This window comes from Melospiza melodia, chromosome 13, assembly GCF_035770615.1.
Source record: "Melospiza melodia melodia isolate bMelMel2 chromosome 13, bMelMel2.pri, whole genome shotgun sequence".
In the NCBI taxonomy this organism is placed as follows: Eukaryota; Metazoa; Chordata; class Aves; order Passeriformes; family Passerellidae; genus Melospiza; species Melospiza melodia.
The window spans coordinates 20337528-20344247 of NC_086206.1; positions in this window are offsets into that span (position 1 = coordinate 20337528).

Consider the following 6720-nt stretch of genomic DNA (forward strand, 5'->3'; position numbering starts at 1 on the left):
CCTCTCTGAACTGGACTGGGATGAAATTTCCACTTTTTCATGGGAGAATCCACCCAAGGACAAACAGGGGATGTCACAAGAGGATTTCTCCCATCCTTTTTTTTTACATATAAGGGAAAGCAGCAGTCAGTGTGTGCAAGGAGCTGTCAGTGCCCATCAGGGAGATGGAGATGGAGATTCCCCCCGACAGAGGAGCTCTGTGGTCTCCCTTCTCACTCCTCACACACTGCAGGCCCTGAATTCCCTTCTGTAGTGATGGATTCGTCCAATAAAACCAGATCCAAAACTATGGAGCAAACCACAGGGAAGGCATCACACAGGAGCATGACTTTTAATCCCTCTTAGTTTTGAGGGCTATTGAATTTACCTGCTGTAAATTCACCCGAAGGTGAATTTAACTTTTCAAAGAATAGGAGCTTTCTTTTTTGGCTGTTGTTGAAGTGTGGGTGCTACAAAGTCTTTTCTCCTTTATTTTAGGGATGGAGGAAGTGGGAGCAGACCCACTTCTTACCAGAAGGGAACAGAGGTTTTTATTGGAAGTAGCTGGGTTTGGTAAGAGTTTTGTACTGGTGTTTCTGGCCAAAACCGTGCTCATCCACACTCTCTGCCCAAGTTCTCTGTCATTCTTGGCTACCTGTCTCAAGGGTTGAGGAGAATGGGTGGATGAGGTCCAGACACTGCTCCTTCCAAGCAGGAAAATCTTTGCTCCCAGGTTTGTTTGAGTGGTTTTCTTGATGCTCTCTGTCCATGGATCTGACAAGAGCTGCCCTTCCCTTGCTCCTGGAGCTGATGGGGCTGCAGTGCTGCAGCAGCCCATGATTTTACCACCAGTGTGGAAGATGGAAAGCCTGAAACCCCTCCCTGTGCTGCACAATCCATCTGCTCCAGCACTTGGACATGCCTGAAATTTTTTGTCCAAGCCAGGCCTGAGATGGTGGCAATTAAAGGCACCATTCTTCACCCCCGAGTTGTAAAGGGCTCTCCTCTCACAACTGCCTGACTGACGGGTCATTACTCAGCTGCCTTCACAGAAAAAAACCACTATTTCCAGTGAGTTCCTTGGAAATCAAACTACTTTCTGGTTTATTGAAGTGTCGTTGGCTTGAGTGGCCTTGTCATCACCGAGTGCCTTTGACTCCTGCAGCAAAACAGCCCCAAGGAAATCCTAAATGAGCAGGTGGGGGAAGAGGGGGCAATGGCCTTTGGAGGATGGAAACACATTTCTGACTCTGAAGAGCTCCTGAGGAAGAAAATCAGAATATGGGCTCTGATTCAGCAAAGCAATTAAGTATGTGCTTTAAGTCGAAGCCTTGCTTAATTCCTTTGACTCCAATGGGATTTAAGCAGAGGCTTTAGACTGAGCTGAATTCAGGTCTAAAAATTCCTCCGACGTTTTTTCCCTCCTGGATTCCAGTGAAGGAAAGTGGTTACGGTGCATGCCTCGAGAAGCAGAGGGGTGATGAACTGTGATGCACATCCAGTCTAATGTAAAGCTTTAAAAATCACTTGGCAGGAGCTGAGTCATAAATTAGGTTGCTCAACTGGTCGTGCTGTGCAACCAAAGCCATTGTCTTCCAAGGGCTTGAGCTTTACAGCTTCCCAGCTCTGCTGTGGCCCACCAGGAGAAACTTTACACTTGATAAGTCCTCTAATATGGCAGGGAGAGAACCTCCCTCCCTTCCCTCCTTCCTCTTTAATGAGCATCCCCATTAGCTCGGGAGTACAAAGGGAGTTCACTCTGCGAGCCTTTGTGTTCTTTGCATGTTAGGAGGGCTAAGGAGCAGTTCAAAAAGCAATCTGCCCAGAAACCACAGTTTATGAGTCCCAGAAGTTTCATTTGCTCAGGTCAGACTGAAAGCTTGGCTGAAGACACAGCAGAAATTTTTCTCTGTCAGGCAACAGAAAACAGTACAAAGAACCCAGCTGTTAGGTCTCATAGCCCAGGCCTCTAATTAAAACAGTGGAAAATTAGATAACTTCACAAATTCATCACTGCCACCACTGGCTGTCAAAAAAAAAAAAAAGCTCAGGGGTTACCACCCACCTTTTGTTTATGTTGCTAACCAGTGTCTCCATCTTGTGTGTGTGTGTGCGCACAGAACTGAATTTTCCTCCCTTCCCCCTGCTCGCAGCCACTTTTTTGCACCTCATTCAAAAAAACTTCAGCCGAAACTGGAAAAGGGCTGTAAACCAGGTTTGCAAACGTGCCTCCCCACATAGATTTTTAAAGTGGTTTTTTTTTTCCTATGGGGGATAATGAAAAAGGCTCAATTTTTATTGTTCTTAATAAAAGGAGGAAGGGCAATGGTTCTTCCCAAAAATGCAAGACACAGTCGGTGTGGTGCTTCTGAATATCTGGCATGAGGTCAACAAATGTCATTGCAGCTCATGATCAACTCTGTATTAAAAAAAAAAACAAACCCAAGCAAACAATGCCTCCATCCCTAAAATAAAGGAGGAAAGACCTTGTAGCACCCACGCTCCAACAACAACCAAAAAAGAAAGCTCCTATTCTTTGAAAATTTAAATTCACCTTTGGATTATAGCCCTCAAAACTAAGAGGGATTAAAAGTGTCTCTTGCATTAAGCCTGGCTTTTAGAAAAAAACCATAAAATGTTCCTTCAAAGAACAAAGGGGAGAGATTCACACCTGAGCAAGCCACACCAGGTATGAACGAGCTTCTCCTGCAGAGGTCCTGGCACAGGAAACCAGAAGGGGATGGACCATGGATCCACACAGGATGAGAAGGAGCTTAAAGATACAAACATTTCATAAATACAGGAGGGGAAAACTAATTTAGGGTTGGGCCTCGGAATTATTCTCAACTTAACTTTCATTTGAGACTGTGGGGCAGAGTAGGAACAGGGCAGATGCATCAATCCACAGGGTGACATCCAAACGAGGCGGCCAACTCCATGATTTGGTGTTTTTTTTAATTATAAACCCTGTGTTAAAAAAAAAAAAAACCAAACTGTTTTTTTATTTAATTATAAACACCTGAATATTCAATTCTCAACTGAGTGCCTGAATTTTCGGGCAGAGCCCAAGCAGCCAGGGCTGGTGAGGGCAGCAGGTTCGATGTCTCCTGTCCCACCTGCCAGGGCTGGGGACCTGCAGCTTGTGCTGCTCCACTGCTTTCCTTGCCCTGCTCTCCTGCATCATCTGGGAAACATGGAAAAGGAGCGCTGTTTTGGCAGGAGAAGCAGGATTGCAAGAGCGTGGATAAGAATAGAGCTAATAAAGACACTGTCCAAGATGAAGAGAAAGATGAGACAAAGATCTACGTCAAGACCGCGGCTACATTGACCCATTAATTAATTTCCAGTCACAGAGCAGGAATAACTTCCATTCCAGAGCAGGAATTTGCTCCCCTAGTGAAACAAAACATATTTTCTGGGAGCCATTTGCTGAAAGGCTGCACGGAAAGCGCATGTGGTCACTCCAACCAAACACATTTCCCCTCGTGCCAAGGGGAGCCAACGCATCCAGAGCCCTCCCAGCAGCTCCAAAGTGGCTCCATCAAGGCTTTGTGGGATCAAACACCACGGCTGCTCCTGGGGGGGCCCTGAAGGATGGAGCTGAGGGTGAGCACGTGGCCACACAGCCCTGGCTGGAGTCGCTGCTGGCATCAGGGGCTCCCAGCCAGCCAAACCGCGGCGATTTGTGCCTTTCTATAATTGGCACAGTCCTTCCCAAAAGGAAAAAAAAAAAGCAGCACTACCAACCCCTTCCCAGCTCTCACCAACAAAAGGTAAAGACGTTGAGGAGGACGGCGTTCTCTTGTCACACATTACCTTCTAAATCTTGAGTCTTCCTTTGTACTCTGACAGTAATTTCACATATAGACATGGCTGCCAAGCGAGGTTTGTTTGATGTTCTTTCCTGCCTTTGTAATGGAGTTTCCTTTTAAGCAGGAGGAGGCGGAGGGAGAGGGGATGACAGGGGCTTATAAATATGGAAAAGACACTTTTTGGCATAAAATTCACGTCGCATTTAAAATATCTCTGTGTGACTCTTTTTCTTTTTCCCGCCCGTGAAGCTGGCCACCTTTGGGATTGCCCGCTTGGAAAATCTACTGTTAAAAAAAGAAGCACAGAAGGGAAAATCATCATGGCTGGAAAATATTCAAGACTTTGGGAAGCAAAAAAAAAAAAAAATAGCCCAAAAAAAATCCTCTGCAGATGCTGGAGTGATGTCAGTGTTCTCTGAAAGGCCACACTGGCACTAAGGCACCTATGACAGGTAAAGTCAAGGGAGCAAGGAGTGAGTTGATACTCTCTGGAGTGGCCAGGTCTCGGAAAACTTATGCATTCTATAAGAGAAAGGCCATAACACCCATGCTAGGTCTCAGCAAATAAAGTTTGGGATGGCTTCTCCCTGTTCTCCATAGATAAGGCAAAGCTGGTGAGGATCCAGCCTGCTGGGATTGTGATTCACCCATCAGAGATGTTAAATTACACATCACAGTGAGGGATCCCAAAAATCCAAGTGGCATTCCCAAGGTTCCACGGGAAGATCATGAGGGAAGGCAGTGGTGGTAATCCAAAAGGCAGGTGCCTGATCCTCAAAGTCACCTCAAAGTGCTGATGCTCCCAGAGGACCAGACCTGGGATCCTTCCACATCCAGGGCATAAAAATGACTTATCTGGAACAACACATGGTGAAAAGGACGGGTTGGAATTGTGTTACTGGGAATTGTGTTATCCCAGGAAAAATCTGAATGGAGGATGAGGAATCCACCAGCCAAATGCAGACAGTTGCTGTCCATGGGTGGCTGGTGAGCCCAGGGCTCAGCTCCACTCAGATCCCACATCTCCATTCCCTGGAATTCGCTCGGAGCTCCTCAGGAAGGACCCACACGTCCCCCTGCCTTTTAGCAAATAACGGATGTGCCTTTCATTTATCCCCAGGACTCTTTCCTTCAGATTGCTCTTGACACTCCACACTTTGCCTGACACATGAAACCCCCCTCCTCTGATAAATTTATGTGCCTTATAAACAAAAGCTACAAAACATCCAACGGCCCCACATCCCTGCCAATTTCAGCATATGGAAGAGCAAGGAGAAGACAAGGCATATATATATATTTTTTATTTTTTTTTTGTAGGAACACCAGAGTTTGAAGCAGAAAGCTCCATTAGTCCAGCTAATGAGAGATTGTTCCCCGTGGTATATTCCCCTCAGCACTAAATGACTCAAATGATAGCCCTTCCAACACTTCCCAGGGGAAACTATTCCACAGCCTCATAGATCACACTGTCAGGAGCTTTTGGCCAGATGGATTTCAAAGGCTACGAAATGTGCTCCAGTGTTTGGCTTGGAAACCCTTGAAACGGCTTTGGGCTCTCATATTTGTGATACCACAGGCATGACTTCAGCTGTTGGAGCTCAGCACCCAGGTCCTGCACACCTCTGTCCCCTGCACACGTGGGATGGGGCTCAGGGAAAGCTGCTGCAGCAAGGACAGCCCTGAGTGTTTGTTGCTCTCTGGACAACTGCAGCCTAAATTGTCTTGAAAGACTCGGGCTGTTGTTACTACAGGGGGAAAAAAAATTAAATCAGGGTGTTTGATGTCGTGGTGTTGCCAAGAAGTGTCTGTGAAGCTACCAGAGAAATTCTGCTGGAGTTCCCCTGTTGAACGGGGGCCCAGGAGCAGCAGATCTTGGTTTTCTGCAGGTGGTTTTCTGTCAGCCCGGCTCCAGAAGGTGGAAATCCCATCTGGCTGTGCAGCAGGTGGGATCTGAGCTCCTTTCTGGAGCCCATCCCCATTTTGGCTCAGTGGCACTGGACACACTTGTCCTGTGGATAAACAGAGCCAAAGAGGGAGAATTTGGCAATTTCCCACTGGAAGGAGAAGAATGGCTCTGCAGAACCCATCCCTAGGAATTTACCTAGAGGAAGTCAATTTACCTGAGGAATTTACCTAGAGGAAGCCAATTTACCTGAGGAATTTACCTAGAGTACCTAGAGGAATTTATGTGGGTGAATCAATGCTTCCACACAGCTGAAAAACAATTTAAAACAACAACAGGTTGTTTGGAGTCTTCCTTCACCTGGAAAGCACCTCCTGCTCTCTTCCAACAGCACAGGTTGGATGTTTCACCCACAGATCCACTCTGGGAGAAGGCATTGCTTGGGAATAATTCAGGATTAATTCAGAGGAGCCTCTTCCAGGCAGGAATCTGGGACTGGATGTTCTCACACAGCTCAGCAGCTCAAGGCTTTCTCCCTTCTCTAAGCTGACCTCAATTTACCTCCTTCAGCCCCAGCTTTCTCCCCCTAGAAGTTGTAAATCTGATATCCCAGCTTTCTTCGAAATGGGGATCTTGGCAAAGCTTTGAGGTGTTTGAGAGGGGGCAGAACAACCCCCTTTGTTATCATCTGCATGAACACAATGCCTGGAGTTATCTGCCAGGACCCTGATGCTGTGCAAACACAGAAATGGGACCTGCTTCACTCTGAACTGTTTAATCCACCCGGGCTATGACTTCAAATGTTCTGATTTTAGACCTAAAAATAACCCAGAATAGAATGTACTCTTCTCCTGTTACCATCCCTACCACCAAGGGGAGAAATAAGGAGAAGCCCAACCACTTTTGAGGATGAAATGTGATAACAGGTCCAGCGAGGGAAATAAAAGCCATATAAACCCATCTAAATGCATGCAAAATGCACTCACTTTCTTGGCAGGATGAATTTTTATGCAACTCAGGCAGGGA